Genomic DNA, 21,431 nt, shown 5'->3' with positions numbered 1-21,431 from the left:
ATAACAAACGACATTAAAGAAAATATATACTGTGAGGGCAATGTCAGAATTCCCAGACTATTGAATAGGGGTCTACAAGAGGATCTCGAACACCAAAAACACTGGTTGAGGACTACTAAAGTTCCTAAATAAAACCACTATACACACACAATTAATTAGTACTTAGCTTTTGATGCACCACTACAGCTGCAACTGGTCAGTACAGAATGTAAACACAGGTAAGAGGTTAAGTTGCTCGATACAAAACACTCACAAATATCAGGTCACAACACAAGAAAGGCAGAGTTGTATGAAGAAACCACTAATAAGTCACTTATATAGTAAATAATATCACAAAAACGGTTAAAATACGTATCTGAAACCTAAAAATATATAAAAACTAAGAGAGCGATGTCACACGCAGTCACTCGCTTATGATGTCACACCAATGACCATTTCTCGAGGCTAAAAACATTAATGACAAACAATTCAGTGCATGGAGAAGACTTCAATTTTATAGAACAACTTAGTGTTGTGGGAGCAATGCCTTTTAAATGTTTACAAATGACCACCTGATTGCACCACTAAGAGGTGTGATATTCTAATTGTTTGACATTTGTTACTATTAGAACAATGGCAGCTCAGAAGATAGCACAGATTTGTTGACTGTGAGTGTTTAAGAAAAGTTGTTGAGAAAGAATGGAAATTTCACTTGAAAGTTTTCGTTGCATGACTTTTTACAATTTTCTCGAAATTTCAACAGCATAACAATGTCTCGAATAGGTTCGTTCAACTACCAATATCAGTCAACTTCAGACAAGACTTTTCGCTATTGGTTTACAGAATTTTGTTGCAGACATGCCTTTGTCAGCAATTAGTTTCGTGAATCGCCCGTTCCTCTCATAAACATTGATGCCATGCACAACAATTGCGTGTACCGAAGACAGTGAAGTACTCAGTATTGCAGTTTACCTGAAAACGTTTCCCTGTAAACTCCACAGAATTCGATCAAAGCTTAAAAGCAGGCTCATGCTTATAGGATGTCGATAGGAGGATCCATAAATGCCTCATGTCGATTTGGGTAAGGAAATGCTCCAAAAATGTCAGCCGAGAAAATACATCTGTGTGTTCTATCGTAAAAAGAAACACAAATTGAATATATTTGCATGAGAAACTAATCAAGATTCAGCTATTAAAATGTCTAACACATGCAGCGGCTTACAACTCGTACAAAAAACTGGAACTTCAGTTCTGAAGACTGAAAGTGACAATCTGCTGCATAAAATTTATTTTTAAAATTTCATTATGTCCGATAGGTATTGTGCTACACGCTCATCATAGGCAACAGGCTACATTATGTTACATGAATAGCGCCAGAGGCCCATGACGTGGCGATAGCCGGACCCTATGCAGCGAGCACTCGAGATACAGACATTGGAGTCATTCTGGAACCACGCAGAGGTAGATGAGGGATGCCCTTACCTCGCCTAAGAAAGGCCACCTCGTGAAGAGCCTGGCGGACAATGAGAAGCGTGTCGAAAGCGGATGGACCTCTTCAGCCACTGGGACGGAGCATAGACACAAAAGCGTCAAGAACGCGCATGTGAATGCGTGTGAATCTTCTGGTTCGCAGCAGCCGTTTCTACCCGCCTTAGAAAGCGAAAACATGTCGACAGTTCCAGCACCCCACCGGCGTTGGGACGGAGCATAAACAAAGCGCCAATAATTTTCACAGAAGACATGTGAGACTACAGAAATACGGAAGAAGTTCCTTGACCTCCGGAAAGTGTTTGATTCGGTGCCCCACTGTACACTCCTAACTAAGGTACGAGCATATGGGATTGGTTTCCAAATATGTGAGTGGTTCGAAGACTTCTTAAGTAATAGAACCCAGTACGTTGTCCTCGATGATGAGTGTTCATCGGAGTTGAGGGTATCATCTGGAGTGCCCCAAGGAAGTGTGGTAGGTCCGCTGTTGTTTTCTATCCACATAAATTATCTTTTGGATAAGATGGATAGCAATGTGCGGCTTTTTGCTGATGATGCTATGGTGTACGGGAGGATGTCGTCGTTGAGTGACTGTAGGAGGATACAAGATGACTTGGACAGGATTTGTGATTGGTGTAAAGAATGGCAGCTAACTCTAAATGTGGATAAATGTAAATTAATGCAGATGTATAGGAAACAGAGTCCTGTAATGTTTGAATACTCCATTAGTAGTGTAGCGCTTGACACAGTCACGTCGATTAAATATTTAGGCGTAACATTGCAGAGCGCTATGAAGTGGGGCAAGCATGTCATGGCAGTTGTGGGGAAGACAGAGAGTCGTCTTCGGTTCATTGATAGAATTTTGGGTCAGATGTGGTTCATCTGTAAGGGAGACCGCTCATAAAACACTAATATCACCTATTCTTGAGTACTGCTCGAACGTTTGGGATCCCTATCAGGTCGGACTGAGGAAGGACATAGAAGCAATTCAGAGGCGGGCTGCTAGATTTGTTACTGGTAGGTCTGATCATCACGCGAGTGTTACGGAAATGCGTCAGGAACTCGGGTGGGAGTCTCTAGAGGAAAGGAGGCATTCTTTTCGTGAATCGCTACTGAGGAAATTTAGAGAACCAGCATTTGGGGCTGACTGCAGTACAATTTTACTGCCGCCAACTTACATTTCGTGGAAAGACCACAAGGATAAGATAAGAGAGATTAGGGCTCATACAGAGGCATATAGGCAATTTTTCACTCGTTCTGTTTGGGAGTGGAACAGGGAGAGCAGATGCTACGCACCGTATGGTGGATTACGGAGTATGTATGTAAATGTAGATGTAGGAGAAGTCCGTCTTCTTAAAAAAAATGTTTGCTGGACTGTAAGGAGATAGTTTCAATATTGCGAATGCCAGCAGATTCATAGATGTAGCACGAACATGAGACTGTCCAGGACTTACGCAGAGAGGTGTTGTTTGGGTGCTATCACAACTCAGGAATGGTGAAAAACATCGAAACTGCGTGTGACCAACGCTGGGAACAGCCTTGACGGTGAAAACGTGAGACAGACGCCAATTCTCGAGTCACACACCAATCCACACAACGTATAAAATTAACTCCACGCTGCACTAGGAGGCGTGGTCATGAAATGGTGATCAATCATTGGGCGGCGTTGCGAACTTAGTCGGCAAATGACAACGCGGGGAGGAGGAAAATTTCGAGCAGTCGTTAAGCTTAGGAAGGTGAGGAGAAGTGAAGAGGGGAAGTCAGTGAGACAGCACGGAATGAAGAGGACACGGGGGCTCTGCCATCCGAGGCCTACATCCGTCTCTTATATCCGCCTCCTGACACCGGGACATCGCAGCTTCGGCTACGCAACTCGCGACGAGCAGGCAAAATGGAGGCCAGTTGGGGCCTTCCAGCAAAGCCGGGACACCAAGGACAGCAGCCGACTCGCCACGACGCATTTCCGAAGCGAAGTGCCGGACCAAACCAACGCCTGCAGCCATCATCACTACGGGACAAATGCCTGAAGAACGGTAACACGATTCATTCACCTTTCGTCCCCCTTCACATTTGATCCGTGTCTCGCTCTGAGATTTGTGGGGCGATATCGTTACTCATCTACATATCAGTTCATGTCAGGGAAAGGAATTCACAATACGCAACAGCATCTGTGACATACACCACAAATGATCGTTTGTACATGCATGACAGTACATGCTTCACGTATTTAAAAGCAAAATGTGTTGCGGCGATACAGTTATGAGACAGACGTGTTTACAAGGAGCCACACTATTGTCACAAAATGGGATGAACATGAACTAGTGGAAGTCGATGTTTTTCTCCTGCTTTTAGGCGTATGTTTTTCTCCTGCTTTTAGGCGTACATTACACAAGGAATCAAATTACAAAGAGAGGGTGAAATTAGACTTTGCGGATGCATTCTTTTTTTTAAGTAAGTGGAATCGTTCAGAAAATTTATCTAATGAACTGTTGCTACATACATACTATTTCCAGAATTTTTTTGCCAGATTGTCGAAACACGATTTTGAATACGTCGTACAAGAAATTGGTCCTAGAAGTGCTAAAACTAAAGCTGTTATTAGATGGTGCATGCCAGTACAACCTGAGTGGCGCTCTCTCTGTGATTTTTAGGTGCTAGTGATTTGTACAGAAGTTCAGTGTACTTCTGTAACAATTCTCTCGGTAACAGAAGTATGCAAAGCTTCCGTGGAAGTATTAAAGACTTCCTCATAAATGAAAGTTTAAAAAAAAAAATACAATTTTTATTTATATTATCTTTCTGTACACCAGCACACGGAAACGCTCACAACAGAATCGAACATGAATTCGACCTCATAGGTAACTGCCTGCCAACTGTCATCCTTCAGGCTGGGGCTCTATATGCATAATATACGACATCCCATAGCTCTGGTCGTAGAGGAATAGCATCTATGAAATTCATAGTTCTGTCGTTGTCCACTTCTTAATTAGTGTACACAAGTTCTCAACAACAAAACAATTAACAAAACAGGTGCCTACAAGATTTCGATAAAAAAAGTGAAACGGTACTATGGATGCAGTGTGCTATCAGTGAGCGAAGCAGGAAACAAAGGTGAGAGCGAGAGGGAAGCATTTACACACAAGGACAGACCCAAATATTGACCCACATAATGAAATATTCTCCACCCATGGTTGACAACATCGGCAGATGCTCAGCATGAAGTCAGCACCTATCTGCAACTGCCTGCAGTATCAGCAATATTGCTCATCAATACCTCGAAATTCTCTCGTTTTGCGCTTATATTGACGTCAACGCTATTGTGACCAAATATTGCTGTAAAATATGGTCCGTGTAAATGCAACTTTATCCGCGTGCTGCTGAGGTGGGTATGAGGCCCGATATCAGTCCAGGGTGATACAATTTTTAAAAGCAAATCCTCTGTAACCATTTTCGACTTTTGGTAGCCAAAAATGAAGTTCCTGACTTAACTGTTTGAGTGTTCCAAGGCGAACCAAATCGAACACAAATCTTTAGTTCGCAAAGCACCTCCGAGAAAGTGATTGCTTCGTTTTTAACTTGCAATGGACAAGTTTGTGGTCATTGCGATATAGGATCGAAGAACAGGTAATGCCCAATGGTATACAACAATTTGTATAACCCAACTTATGGATGGAATCATTATAAACAACCGAATACATCGCGTCTTCTTCATTTTGACAATGCCTGCTGTCACGCAAGCGTCAAACAATCGTTTGACCCAACATACGTTGAATTAATCTCTCGTTGTTGGTATTCATCACAAAATGACTCCAATTTTCCCGTTATGTCAAACAAAAGAACAGTGCGCAACGATTTTATCACCTCAGCAAGCTGTTGCGAGCTTGCGAATCCATATTTTTGAGATACAGTATTCAAACCAAAGTAGTAAATACTCCAGTCTTAGTCCAAACAAATGCAAGAGTGTATAAATTTTAAAGGCTTATAATATCAGAAACGATTTGGACGGGGTATGTGGTCTCGATCATTGCCTTTGCGATATGGTTCAAATGGTTCTGAGCACTATGGGACAACATCTGTGGTCACCAGTCCCCTTGAACTTAGAACTACTTAAGCCTAACTAACCCAAGGACAACACACACATCCATGCCCGAGGCAGGATTCGAACCTGAGACTGTAGCAGTCGCGCGGTTCAGGACTGAAGCGCCTGGAACCGCTCGGCCACTGCGGCCGGCGCCTTTGCGATAGCTTTAAACAATCCCGATCTTACTTCTCATCCCTTCAGAGACAAAGGTATCATCAGGAGTGCCGCAGGTGAGACAGTAACGCTCCTGTTCGCCATGAACATAAACGATCTTACGGGCAGGGTGAGCAGCAGTCCACGACTGTTTGGTGACAAAGCTGTGCGGTACGGGAAAGGTTTGTCGTTCAATCACTAGGATGATACACGATGATTTAGACAGAATTTCTATTTTGTACTGGCGTGGGATCGCTCTAGGGTCCGATACCGAAATCTAGGTACTTGCTGATATCGGCTGGCCCAAGCATTAAGCCATGCCAACGGCTCTGCAATTACGACCCGCGTGCTGAGGCAATAATCGACGTTTCGAGACGTTTCGGCGGCGTTTGGGAGGCCGCGTGTATGACCTCAGCCACATCAAAACCTGCCATGTTGTGTATAAAAGCTGGCCGTCCAGCTGCGTTGGGCGTGAGAACGTCAACTTTCGTGAAGGCACTGTTGTGCGAAGGTATTCCGGAAAGTAAAGATACACTGTACGCCAGAGGAACAGAAGAGTTTTGGCGAGCAAGTTGGGAACACTGGTGTTAACCTTGAACCGTTAGCTTTCTCCTAACGGTCGTTCGGCAGTTGAACGTTGCTTCTGGTTGGAGTAGGTCGTGTTTAAAATGGCTGCAACGATTCAGAATCCCGATTATGCGAAGTGCGCTCCGTCATACGGTTTCTTCATGCAAAAGGTCAGCGACCAGCGGATATTCACAAAGAAATTGTTTCTGTCTATGGTAACATTGTGAATCGACAAAATGTAACGAAATGGTGTCGTCATTTCTCTGAAGGTAGGACCGATGTTCATGACGAACAAAGAACAGGTCGGCCATCTGTTATCTCTGATGCCCTACTTCAGAAAAAGGAGAAAGCAATTCGTGCGAATAGACGTCTCACATTGAAAGAATTACTTCAGATCATACCGGTCGTGTCAATGACAACTCTTTATAACGTTGTGACTGTCAAGTTAGGGCACAGGAAATTGTGTGCGCGCTGGATTCCAAAACTGTTAACGGAAGAACACAAAAAGAAAAGGATGTGCTTTGCACTCGACTTCCTCAGATGCTATGCTGAAGCAGGTGATGAGTTCCTTGATCACATTGTGACAGGTGACCACACGTGGGTTTATCACCAAACACCTGAATCCAAGCAACAATCAATGCAATGGTGCCATTCGAATTCACCAAAAGCCAAGAAATGCAAAACGTAGATTTCAGCGAAGAAAATCATGGCTTCTGTTTTTTGGGACAGACAAGGGATTCTTCTGTTGGAATTTATGCCTCCTGGAACGACAATTAATGCTGCTGCATATTGCCTGACTGAAATGTCGGTGAAGGGCAATTCAAAACAAACGCAGGGGAATGCTGACAAATGGAGTCCGCTTGCTTCGTAACAACGCTCGGCCTCACACTGCGCTCGTAACCGAAGCACTACTCAAACAATTCAAATGGGACAGATGGAACATCTCCCATACAGCCCGGACCTTGCGCCCACCGACTTCCATGTCTTCCGTTACCTGACGTCACATCTTGGTGGAAAATCATTTCACAACGACGAAGAGATCAAAGATGAAGTTGAAATGTGGTTCCGACAACAGGCGGCAACCTTCTATGACTGTGGGATACAAAAGCTTGTGCACTGACTTAACAAATCTTTGGATAATAATGGTTATTATGTCGAAAAATAACAAATAATCCAGTTAATAAGATGTAAATGACGTTTTCTAAGTAAATGTTCTACTTAAGGACTGCGAGCCATTGTATCTATACTTTTCGAAATGCCCTCATATAACATTCTCGGACTTGTTACAGCGTCAATTCAGGATGAAAACTTGAACTTTGACGAGTAGCCACATCGTCTTCGTCAGAAGCAACTGAATGTCTAAACTGCTGCTGTGGTGGCCTTATACACTGTGGTATCGATACCTACGAAGTGCGAGGCACCCTGAATACAAAAATAGATTAAGAAGATTGGAGACCTGACCTGACCTAACCTGACATGACTTATCCTAACCTAACCTAACTCTCTCCTGTAGCAAGGAATCGGAGTTTTACAGTGAGTCTTCTTCTGCAGGTGTAGCAGTTCTTAAGTGAATACTGTGCTTTGTGATATGAGGATACACTTCACTGAGCACATACAGAAATGTATGCTCGTCCATTCTTAAGTAACTGACGTACGACTTGACGTTCTGCACTATAAGCTCACGTAACAAATTTTATTGAAAACTTTTATCGTGTCGTCGTGAAACCCACGGCTTCACCCAGGTTTTTTTTTGGTCATCAGTCTACTGACTGGTTTGATGTGGCCCATAACGAATTCCTTTCCTGTGCTAACCTCTTCATCTCAGAGTAGCACTTGCAACCTACATCCTCAATTATTTGCTTGACGTATTCCAATCTCTGTCTTCCTCTACAGTTTTTGCCCTCTACAGCTCCCTCTAGTACCATGGAAGTCATTCCCTCATGTCTTAGCAGATGTCCTATCATCCTGCCCCTTCTCCTTATCAGTGTTTTCCACATATTCCTTTCCTCTCTGATTCTGCGTAGAACCTCCTTACTCCTTATCTTATCAGTCCATCTAATTTTCAACATTCGTCTATAGCACCACATCTCAAATGCTTCGATTCTCTTCTGTTCCGGTTTTCCCACAGTCCATATTTCACTACCATACAATGCTGTACTCCAGATGTACATCCTCAGAAATGTCTTCCTCAAATTAAGGCCGGTATTTGATATTAGTAGACTTCTCTTGGCCAGAAATGCCTTTTTTTGCCATAGCGAGTCTGCTTTTGATGTCCTCCTTGCTCCGTCCGTCATTGGTTATTTTACTGCCTAGGTAGCAGAATTCCTTAACTTCATTGACTTCGTGACCATCAATCCTGATGTTAAGTTTCTCGCTGTTCTCATTTCTACTACTTCTCATTACCTTCGTCTTTCTCCGACTTAGTCTCAAACCATACTGTGTACTCATTAGACTGTTCATTCCGTTCAGCAGATCATTTAATTCTTCTTCACTTTCACTCAGGATAGCAATGTCATCAGCGAATCGTATCATTGATATCCTTTCACCTTGTATTTCAATTCCACTCCTGAACCTTTCTTTTATTTCCATCATTGCTTCCTCGATGTACAGATTGAAGAGTAGGGGCGAAAGGCTACAGCCTTGTCTTACTCCCTTCTTAATACGAGCACTTCGTTCTTGATCGTCCACTCTTATTATTCCCTCTTGGTTGTTGTACATATTGTATATGACCCGTCTCTCCCTATAGCTTACCCCTACTTTTTCAGAATCTCGAACAGCTTGCACCATTTTATATTGTCTAACGCTTTTTCCAGGTCGACAAATCCTATGAACATGTCTTGATTTTTCTTTAGCCTTGCTTCCATTATTAGCCGTAACGTCAGAATTGCCTCTCTCGTGCCTTTACTTTTCCTAAAGCCAAACTGATCGTCACGTAGCGCATTCTCAATTTTCTTTTCCATTCTTCTGTATATTATTCTTGTAAGCAGCTTCGATGCATCATGAGCTGTTAAGCTGATTGTGCGATAATTCTCGCACTTGTCAGCTCCTGCCGTCTTCGGAATTGTGTGGATGATGCTTTTCCGAAAGTCAGATGGTATGTCGCCAGACTCATATATTCTACACACCAACGTGAATAGTCGTTTTGTTGCCACTTCCCCTAATGATTTTAGAAATTCTGATGGAATGTTATCTATCCCTTCTGCCTTATTTGACAGTAAGTCTTCTAAAGTTCTTTTAAATTCCGATTCTAATACTGGATCCCCAATCTCTTCTAAATCGACTCCTGTTTCTTCTTCTATCACATCAGACAAATCATCACCCTCATAGAGGCTTTCAATGTATTCTTTCCACCTATCTGCTCTCTCCTCTGCATTTAACAGTGGAATTCCCGTTGCACTCTTAATGTTACCACCGTTGCTTTTAATATCACCAAAAGTTGTTTTGACTTTCCTGTATGCTGAGTCTGTCCTTCCGACAATCATATCTTTTTCGATGTCTTCACATTTTTCCTGCAGCCATTTCGTCTTAGCTTCCCTGCACTTCCTATTTATTTCATTCCTCAGCGACTTGTATTTCTGTATTCCTGTTTTTCCCGGAACATGTTTGTACTTCCTCCTTTCATCAATCAACTGAAGTATTTCTTCTGTTACCCATGATTTCTTCGCAGCTACCTTCTTTGTACCTATGTTATCCTTCCCAACTTCTGTGATGACCCTTTTTAGAGACGTCCATTCCTCTTCAACTGTGCTGCCTACTGCGCTATTCCTTATTGCTGTATCTATAGCGTTAGAGAACTTCAAACGTATCTCGGCATTCCTTAGAACTTCCGTATCCCACTTCTTATCGTATTGATTCTTCCTGACTGATGCCTTGAACTTCAGCCTACTCTTCATCACTACTATATTGTGATCTGAGTCTATATCTGCTCCTGGGTACGCCTTACAATCCAGTATCTGATTTCGGAATCTCTGTCTGACCATGATGTAATCTAATTGAAATCGTCCCGTATCTCCCGGCCTTTTCCAAGTATACCTCCTCCTCTTGTGATTCTTGAACAGGGTATTCGCTATTACTAGTTGAAACTTGTTACAGAACTCAATTAGTCTTTCTCCACTTTCATTCCTTGTCCCAAGCCCATATTCTCCTGTAACCTTTTCTTCTACTCCTTCCCCTACAACTGCCCATGACTATTAGATTTTCGTCCCCCTTTACATACTGCATTACCCTTTCAATATCCTCATACACTTTCTCTATCTGTTCATCTTCAGCTTGCGACGTCGGCATGTATACCTGAACTATCGTTGTCGGTGTTGGAGTGCTGTCGATTCTGATTAGAACGACCCAGTCACTGAACTGTTCACAGTAACAGACCCTCTGCCCTACCTTCCTATTCATCACGAATCCTACACCTGTTATACCATTTTCTGCTGCTGTTGATATTACCCGATACTCATCTGACCAGAAATCCTTGTCTTCCTTCCACTTCACTTCACTGACCCCTACTATATCTAGATTGAGCCTTTGCATTTCCCTTTTCAGATTTTCTAGTTTTCCTACCACGTTCAAGCTTCTGACATTCCACGCTCCGACTCGTAGAGCATTATCCTTTCGTTGATTATTCAATCTTTTTCTCATGGTAACCTCCCCCTTGGCAGTCCCCTCCCGGAGATCCGAATGGGGGACTATTTCGGAATCTTTTGCCAATGGAGAGATCATCATGGCACTTCTTCAACTACAGGCCACATGTCCTGTGGATACACGTTACGTGTCTTTAATGCAGTGGTTTCCATTGCCTTCTGCATCCTCATGTCGTTGATCATTGCTGATTCTTCCGCCTTTAGGGGCAATTTCCCACCCCTAGGACAAGAGAGTGCCCTGAACCTCTATCCGCTCCTCCGCCCTCTTTTACAAGGCCGTTGGCAGAATGAGGCTGACTTCTTATGCCGGAAGTCTTCGGCCGCCAATGCTGATTATTCATCAAAATTTAGGCAGTGGCGGGGATCGAACCCGGGACCGAAGACGTTTTGATTATGAATCAAAGTCCCTACCCTTTTTTTTTTATATCTCATTTTGGTCGCTTTTGTTCGTTGCATCTGCTCGGGGCGGACGTCGTAAGATATCCATTTATGTTCGTTGTTGATCGATTGACTCAGTTTTTTTTATTACAGAGGGCACGTAATCCTCTGACCGAACACGCTGAGGTACCGTGCTGGCGTAAAGGTTAACTGGGGCGAGATTCGATCCGGCGACCTTCGGATTACGGACCCGAGCGCTTACCGCTGCGCCACGACGCTGAGCCCCTAGACCACGGGTACATTTCACCTAGGTATGTTTCCTTTTTTTCCCCTTCTCTTCCGTATGTGCACACAGTGCAATTGTGGTACATGCAACTCCTGCGGTTAATAACAAGTTGTTCTTGAACTTCGACGAAAAATATGATGACAGTGTAATACCCCTTCTAGTGCTACGTCAGAGAGCTTTGTCAAATATATTTGACGGAGTATTTGACCACAACTTTGATAAAAAATCTTTGACAAAGAAATTTGATAGTGTAATAGCGGCCTAAGGTCAAACTGGTATAGTCAGGAGAGGCACTGCAGACGATATCGTGGTGTTAACAAAGGCACTCGCGTCGGTCGTCTGCTGCCATAGGCCGTTAACGCCGCACTACCCAAACACATATGCTCGTCGTGCGTTGCGTCCCACATTGATTCCTGCGGTTATTTCACGCATTGTTGCTTGTGTGTTACCACTGAGGACTTTACGCAAACGCCACTGCTCTGGGTCGCTAAGTGAAGTCCGTCTGTGGTAAGAGGTAATGTCTGAATTGTGGGATTCTCAACATATTCTTGACGCTGTGGATCACGGAATACTGAATTCCCTAACGATTTCCGAAATGGAATGTCCCATGCGTCTAGTATCAACTACAGTTCCGCGTCCGACGTCCGGCTGTAATCCCATCGGAAACTTTTTCACATGGATCACCTGAGTATAAACTGAGTTCAGGCAGTTCACTGCCCTTTTATAATCTGTGTGTTCGATACTACTGCTATCTTTATGTGTTCATATCGCTATCCCACGACTTTTGTCACCACAGTGTGTAGCCCACAGACGGCTTCTGATTGGTCGGTAGTTACGTAATGCTGTCACAGATAGTATCAACGTCTGCGCTGTTGGCACCACGACTCTACTAGAAGCATAAACATCGCAACTAATATGTCTGCCTCTTCGCTGCATCGAGAGCTCCGTTCCACGCACCGCTTAGCACATTCTTACTCCTGCTGACGAAACAAAAGATTTGTCTCAGGGTACTACGTACTAGGATTCTGCAAAAAGGAGGCTGTAGAAATAAGAATCACAGAGAAGAACTTCTACTCTGGCAGCGGATATAATCTTAGCGGTGTATAGAAGCCAGCTCTCAATGCAGAGGAAGCAGAGATATTCGTCGCAATGTTTACTCCGCTACTGGAACGGTGGCGTAAACAAAGCAGAAGTTGACTACATCTGCGACAGCATTTCGTAATCATTAAACAATCCGAAACCGTCTATGGGCTGTATAAGGCTACCACAGCAGCAGTTTAGACAGTCACTTGCTCCTGACGAAGACGATGGAGGTAACGTGGGAAGCTCGCAGTTTTATCCTGAACTGACGCAGCAGGAAGTCTGAGATCGTTTTATAGACCCAAAGGAATTATGTCATGTAGCTTCCGTCAGATCCAATTTCTCAACTTATCAGCACTCTATTGATGTAGTGCCCTTGCTCAATATCCTCATTACTAGCGGCGTTTCGCAAGAGTTCTGGGTGGAAGGCCGGCACAGGTGTTGGTCCAGCTCCACAAAGGAAGCGACAAGAAGGACAGTCTGGCACCTGAGCGCAAAGACACATTACAGGGGCGGCCGCTTGCTGTCGGCCGCTATTGTAGTAGGACCGGAAGGATCACCAGATAATACTTCCGAACTGTAAATCTGGGACGCAGGTGAGAGGGAAGAAGAAGCGGCACCTCGGAAACCACTCAGGCTTGGTTACTTCCAAGGATTTTTACTCAGAAGCGTACCATTGTACGAGTATAGGTTTTTCCTCGCAAACTTCCCGTGCTGGACGACAAAAGACTAAAATATGGTTGGTCGGCGTTCGGAAGAATCTGTAGAGAGGGAGAATAATCCGTGGTTTCGGGAATATGATTCGTTTTCGGAATTACGAGGGTGGGGAACCGAGCCTTGTTGGGAAGCCAACGGTGGAGAGACGAGGTCTTCCGTTGTGAGCACCGATGTGTGCCGGTAACTTGGTATCAGCTTTGTTGGTACAGACAGACTTCCTGTCTTTTCTCACAGGAGAGTTTATAGTTAAAGCAGTTAGACACAGTACTGTTGTCAACCTATACGATTCTGGACTTCACCTCTGGGTTGGAAGTCGTCGTTGAGTACGCAGCGTTCAGTAATTGAGAGCACTTCTCTTGCCTATACTTACGTTGAGACGTTATCTGAACTCCGTCCTTGTGGCTGGGAGTTCGCGTTTCTCGTCTGTAGAATACAGAGAGGAGAAGACAGTATTAGAGTATACAGTATGTTAGTCAGAGGACCGCCTTCTGCCGTCCTATTGTTTGAAAGAGTGTATTTGTGGCTGGAGTTCTTCCAGCATCGCAGACGAGTATGAGAACCATCACTGCGACGCACTGGACGCAGTACATATGGTGATGTCGTAAATTGCTTCGGCTTATTAGAGCGATAAAAGCTAATCAGCTGTGATCACGTTAGTTTATTTCCACTGAGGTTCCACACCACCGTAGATCATCTTTGAAAGTAGTGTCTACTAGCGTTGGTACGTAGATGAGATCAGTCATTTCTCGGTATTGATATTAGATCGAGCAGTCATAATAAGGAGCAGAGTTGGGCAATTGATTAATAATTTTAGTTAGGAAATATAGACAATTGTACTTAAAAGGTTGATTTTCATCAATAATAAATAAATATATTCAACAACAACGTTTATCATTTAGTAGTATTAGTTGCCTTCATCATTCATTTATGTTTAGATTGTAATTTATAGAATTAAGAGATCCTATGATCTGCTTCTGGGGGTAGTCAGGCAGGGCCAAATCATTATTTTAATGTTTATTATTTTCGTTGTGCACATACATTTTACACCCTCCTGGAGCATCTTGGAACATTAACGTGACAATACCGTGTAGTAGTCTGTACTAGTGTATACGATATGTCTGTACGAAGAAGAGTGCAATATGTATATGAATTTTTATATACATTCTGTCTTATTAATTACTATGGACAGATGTGCATGTACCAGGTGAACCGGAACTGCAACAACAAACTTTCAAAGTGTAGCACACGATACCTTCTCCTGTGTCTTATTACAAAGTAGTAACTAATAGTGTGATAATGATTGATTCGATTTGTTATCGCGGCTACCCTTGATTCTGTAAAAATGCCTTTACTACAATGAAGACGCCTGAAACATGCAAAAACCAAAACATGCAGCGCACTTGACAGAGTGATTCCACAACCCTCAGACAGATGTGACAGAACTGTGATGTCGCTGCCGTTGGTGCGGCAACAGCTCATCGTAGGTTGTTGTGCAGCTCATCCATTGCCTCCAGTGAAACCACACACAAGGCAGATGTCGGCCGACTTATCAGTCAATCGATCCATAGTAATACCATCGACACCAGCAGTGTTGTGTACTATTTTCAGTTCGATACAGATACAAAGCTAATTCTGGCGAGAAACCAAACGAGATGCAACAACTCCTTGACAAGCCACCGGAGATTGTGTGTCCCTTATACTAAAATGTTCAGAAGGTATCCCTGGACAGTCGTTGAAAGTTTGTCACTAGAGTTCTGGTTCACCTTGTATGTTATTGTTTAAGTCTGTGCTGCATTTATGGGAGTGAACTGAAAAAAAAAAGTTCAAATGGCTCTAAGCACTGTGGGACTTAACATCTTATTCGAGGTTTTTATATATATTAGGTGCAAGTGTAGGACAGTGGTTCTAAAGCTTTCTTAGACCATTATCCCTGAGTGCAATCAGACATTAGCTAGTACCCCCGGCCTCCCTCTCTCCCGCGCATTATCGTCAACTTGAGCTCCTAACTAAACTGTAGATGAAAGTCTTTCATTTTTAAAACGATGAACGATGAATGATATTTAGTTTGTATGTGTTGGGGAGTTGGAGGGAGGGGGGGGGGGGGTGTTAGAATGAATGACGACGGAATTCGTGATGCATCGCAAGTGCTACCCACAACCCCTCGGATAAGGCAGACTGTCCACAGTGAGGACGGACACTTGTTACAAAACACACTTCCTCTGCATTACTCCTCTCCGTTGCGACACTTGCTTGACGTGCTCACAGAAACCCAATTTAAAATCAACAATGTTAAAATGTGTGCACTATACTTACTGTTCGGTAAATCATTTGACTGTCGCACTCCTTACTTGTGAACCGGTATAAATTCGATGACTTGAGGCTTTTGACATTTTGTGTGTGACAACAGCCTCTAATAGTAATGGTAATAATAATACTGTGTACAGCACTCTAGTAGCCCTTACGTAGTTACTTCTGTGTCGTGCTGTCAATTAATTTATTTATCTGATTCTAAGCGAGTAATGAAGCAATTTCTGGACTACTGCAGGTACTAACTACAACTTGGAGAAGACATTTTCTTGAGATATTTAGCATTTGTTACGTATAAGTTTCACCCTCAGCGATGTGCGGGACAAAGCACAACATATGTGTGTAGTGGGTGGGTGGACTATGTGAGGAAACTGTAGCCTTCAATGCATTAATGCTATTAGTTGAGATAAAGTTATTATTGATAACCTATATAATCAGTATTACAGAGTTGTGGTAACAGTAATGATATGTTCAAAATAGTTTAGTTTCGTGGCTGAATCAGAATCGAATCGTTTGGTATTTCATTTTACCCTCAGGGGATAGTCACCCCAAGTTGGGAGCTACTGGTGTAGGAGCTTATGGACGCTCAACACCGAGATTACCAGACACGAAGGCATACGTAACTCATTTATTTATTCAGTAGCGTTAGTGTACGACTGTTATTAGGTGGGAAAGTTTAGCGATGTTACGTTATAGGGCACCTGCCGGACTATTACAGTCTGATTCCTATGATGCCGAAATGGATGAGTCACAGCTAGCGTCCAAAATAGATTTATGGACTCATCGGTGAGACAGCTTGGTGAGTGCTGCACAGTGCAGCAAGTGGACGACGAAGAGGTATTTAGGTGTAGAGAATGGCAGTGAGATAGTGCAAAAATCAAGAGACAAAGACTCAGAGATTGAGCCCCAATGAATGTGGAAAAACATAAATAGTACAAATTCGAGGGCTTGCAGAGAAGTAACGCCTCCGAAATTTTTATGTGAAAACTCTTAAAGCATTTTAAACAAAATAAACTAATTAACACTCTATGTCTTTATTCTTCATCTGTACATAATTATTTTTGAACGTAGCCATACTGATGAGGAGACACATTTCACGCAACGAGAAATCAGTTTGTCGATGCAGTCAGTGTAAGATGTTTGACTTTGTTGAGGGAGCCACAACCTGTGCTTGCATAGCTTCATCACTAATCCTCGAAGCAGTTTCTTAATTTTTGGAAACAGGTGAACATCGGATGGGGCCAAGCTGGTGCTGTACGGTTGGTGATCGCTGACACTGAACCCAAGGCATCGGATTGTTGCAGATGTCGCCGAGCTCGTGCGTGGTCTAGCACTGTCATTCTGAAGGAGAGGGCGCGCCATGTGTGAATGAACTCCTCGAAGTCGAAACTCGATTACAGATCACTGTTTCTCATGCATTTAAATAGTTACTTTGCAGACCACCATGTTACATGCTGTTATTCAGATGTCTTAACACTTGAATCCACACTGGAGGAAGTTATACAAGCCATTGAGACATTAAATAACAATAAGGCACCTGGAGAAGATCACATCCAGGCGGAACTTTTCAAATATGGTGGGGAAGCATTGAGGAAAGCAATACATAAAGTGATACTAAGCACCTGGTAGGAGCAGAGCATACCAATGAAGTGGAAAACTGCTATTATGTGCCCCATACATAAAAAGGAGATAAATTAAACTGCCAGAATTACCGAGAAATATCCTTGCTCAATACTACATAAGAAGTGTTCTCCAAGATCCAGACTAGGAGGCTTACTCCCTATCTGGAAGAGAGAGTAGGAGACTATCAGATTGGCGTTAGAAGAAATGGACCAAGAACTGACCAAATATTCACTTTACGCATACTACTTGAAAAATATTGTGAACATCAAATAAACATACACCAGCTGTATATTGATTTTAAACAAGCCTATGATAGCATCTCAAGAGTGGCATTGCGGAATGTGATGGAAGAGGCAGGAATACCTAAGAAGCTCGTTAGACTTACTATGATGACCCTCAGTGAAACCAACTGTAAAGTAAAAATACAGGGCGAAATCTCCAGGGAAGTGGAAGTGAAGTAGGGACTGATACAGGGTGACAATATCTCCTCACTGTTATTCAACTTCTGCCTAGAAAAAGTCATAAGTGAGACAGAGTTAAATAGAGGAGGAACCATTTTAATCGTTCACTGCAGTACATAGCTTATGCAGATCATGTGGCATTACCCTTACGAAAGACTGCTGTGAGGGCTGATGCCTGTCAACAACTGGAGAGAGCTACAGAGGAACTTGGCCTGGTAGTCAATGTCGAAAAGACCAGATATATGGCAGTGACCCACCAGCGAAACCCACCAAATCTCAGGATAGCCGACAAGGAGTTTGAGAGAGCGAGAGGTTTCCAGTACCTCGGATCGACTGTCACAGACACAAATGACATCACCAGAGAGGTGGAAGCTAGAATAGCAGCAGAAATAGATGCTACTTTGCCACGCTACCACTCCTATCACGAAAATCTAAAATCCTCTTTTACAAAACAATTACAAGACCTGTTGTTATGTGTGGCGACGATACGTGGACCATGACTGCAAACGAGGAAAGGATCCTTAGCATTTAGGAGAGAAAGGTTCTGTATAAAATATACGACGCAATATACGATCTCTTAAGAATGTTGGCGCATCCGTACGAATGTAGTAGTAGAATAACTTTTTGAAGAACCCGACATTGTCACTACCATTAAAATAAGAAGACTCTGATGGACAGGACACGTGGTCAGAATGGAGGAAGACAGAACATGTGAGAAGATTTTTGATTGCAAGGCTGAAGGCAGACGATGGAAGGGACGTCCCAGAAAGAGATGGGTGGGCGGAATTGAAGAAGACATGAAAAAGCTGGGTGTCAGAGGATGGAGACAGGACGCCATGGACCAGACAGATTTGCAGTATATTGTTATGCAGGCCAAGGCTCTTCAAGGGCTGTAGAGCCGAGGGGTAAGTAAGTAAGAAACTATTCAGAGCCCTCTAGCGGCAGTGGGCTGCAATTATGAAACACGAAGAATAAAGACGTGGAATGTTAATAACGTTTGTTTTATTTTAAATAGCTTTAAGAGTTTTCACTTAAAACATTCGGAGGCATCACTTTTCTGCACGGCCTCATATAAAGAGGGGAACGAAAAGTATGAGCATATGGCAGCTGTCCCACAATTTGTATTCCGAATTTGTGTGTTAACTGAGAGTTTAAAAAGGGTAAAAGTTAACAGCATCTCTGCTTCTGTTGTGACCAGACGAAACTACTTTCGTCCGGTCATAAATGTTGGTTCTTTGATTGTTCTGGGAGAAGGCTCATCACACTGGAACACATGAAATATTAGTTCACTTTATTACATATATGAGTAAAAGGTTTACCTAACTGTACCACATTTCTTTGCCAGAAGAATAGAGGAGATCTTACAACAGTCGTCGACTACCATAGCATCACTTTATGCACTAATTAACAAACTGTTTTCTTGCAACAAAAATGCAATAGCTGTAAGAAGTTTATACAGCAGTTTTAAATAATAGTTACAAAAGCTGCTATCAAATGCGCTGTACGCTATACAGCTCATATCAGCATACATAAGTGAAATAATCGTATGAAAACAATCTTTGCAAACAATCACATCACAATGTTTTCAAAATGTTCACCATTGGCACTACAGAGGATTGCGCAAACGAAGAATGAAATTCGCCATCACATTTCGTAGTGTCTCAACCGAAATGGATTCACATGCCACAGAGATCGGCGATTCAATCTCGTCCAGCGTGGCGGGATGCTTCGGGTAGACCATATCTTTCACTGTGCCCCATAAAAAAAAAAATCACAGGGAGTCAAATCCGGCGAATATGGAGGCAGCAAATCCATGCCTGCACCAGAAAATTTGGGAAATTCCAAAGCAGTGACTCGATTCCCGAAGTATTCCTCAACAAATCGAAACACTTGATCGGTCCGATGTGGTTGGGCTCCATCTTGCATAAACCATTCAGTACCTGGTCGATCCTCTAACGCTTGCTGTGTGGCGACAAATTGTTCCAAAATTGCAACGTAACGTGCACCAGTGACCGTTTCTCGAATGAAATAAGGGCCAATAATGCCTCTGCTGCATGCTGCAGCCCACACAGTAACTTTAGGAGAATACAGGGATTTCGCTTCACACCAATATGGCTTTTCGGAACCCCAAAATCGCATGTTTTGCTTATTCACGTATCCATTCAGGTTGAAGTGTGCTTCATCTGTAAACCAGATGCATCCAACATCAAATCCTTCACTATCAATCATTGTGAGTATCTGATTAGCAAAGGCAACCCTTTGTTGCACAGCTCGTACGGGTATGGCCTGGTGCGTTTGAATTTTGAATGGAAACATGTGTAGGCTCTTTCTCAGTATTTTCTGCGAGCTGGAACGCTTCCAGTCTCAGATGCAATTCTACGGACCGATGACATAGGATTTTGCTGAATAATTCCAGAAACTGTGGCGATATTTTCAGGCGTGACTGTGGTTTGCTTGCGGCCAACATGCCCCACTAGATCATCAGTTACGCTGCCTGTTCGTTGAAATTTTGCGAAGAGCGAACGAATAGTTTTCGCATCGGGTCCTTTTGGAACATTAAATCGTGCTTTAAAACTTCGCCTTGTTGCCGTAGGACTCTCTTCTAACCTGTGGTACTCTAGCACCAGAAAAACGCGTTGTTCAATGGAGTACATGGTTTTAATCTCTTCCTTCGGTACGATAACCTCCTTTCACGTTTCAGTAGTGGAACTGATCGCTCTGCATTGCACTGCACTGCAATTCTCTGAATACATCGACCAGGAGGGAGACAGGCTAAGCAGCGAAGCTGCTGTTCCTGTGTGGACCTCTAGAACTATAGTGGGGCCTCACGCTTAGGATTGGCCTATGGGAGCGGCCATTTTTCTCAGGAATGGCTAGATGTATCTGTGGTATCATGTACCGACATCACCCGACGCGTCCTTCGTAGTTCGTATGAAACTTCCTGGCGGATTAAAACTGTGTGCCAGACCAAGACTCGAACTCGGGACCTTTGCCTTTCGATGGCAAGTGCTCTACCATCTGAGCCACCCAAGGCCGACTCACGCCCCGTCTCGGTCCGGCTCACAGTTATAATCTGCCAGGAAGTTTCATATCAGCGCACACTCCGCTGCAGAGTGAAAATGTCATTCTGGAAACATCCCCCAGGCTGTGGCTAAGCCATGTATCTGCACTATCCTTTCTTCCAGCAGTTATAGTTCTGAAAGGTTCGCAGGAGAGCTTCTGTGAAATTTGGAAAGTAGGAGACGAGGTACTGGCAGAGCAAAGCTGTGGGGACGGGGCGTGAGTCGTGCTTGGGTAGCTCAGTTGGTAGAGCACTTGCCCACGAAAGGCAAAGGTCCCGAGTTCGAGTCTCGGTCCGGCATACAGTTTTAATCTGCCAGGAAGTTTCACCATGTCTGGTTAATTAGAGATACCGAACCACCGGAATCAACTAAAGCACGAACCGCTCACCTCCAATCCGAGCACAAACTTATGGCAAGGGAGAACGACTCACACGCTTAATCACCTTACAATTCAAAGGCCAGTTACGATCTTTGCTACCCTTACCTCGCTTCTGGCGTCAGATATTGGGTCTAGGGTTCCCGGACACGGGACACTGCCGCACTAAATGATCGGTAGCTTGGCAACTATAATATCGTAAATAGCGAGGACTATAGGACTCCCGTTCTCTATCA

The 21,431-nt window shown here is 43.4% G+C and overlaps 1 non-coding gene across 1 annotated transcript; it reads left to right on the top strand.

The window, feature by feature from the left end:
- Positions 1–21,044: 21,044 nt before the first annotated feature.
- On the top strand, positions 21,045–21,119 carry Trnas-cga (transfer RNA serine (anticodon CGA)). Its single transcript has one exon. It is a non-coding gene; the product is annotated as a tRNA-Ser (tRNA).
- Positions 21,120–21,431: the final 312 nt, after the last annotated feature.

Source organism: Schistocerca gregaria, chromosome 1, assembly GCF_023897955.1.
Source record: "Schistocerca gregaria isolate iqSchGreg1 chromosome 1, iqSchGreg1.2, whole genome shotgun sequence".
Lineage (NCBI taxonomy): Eukaryota > Metazoa > Arthropoda > Insecta > Orthoptera > Acrididae > Schistocerca > Schistocerca gregaria.
Note: the sequence above shows the minus strand (reverse complement) of the source record. Positions and strands in the feature narration are given on the sequence as shown.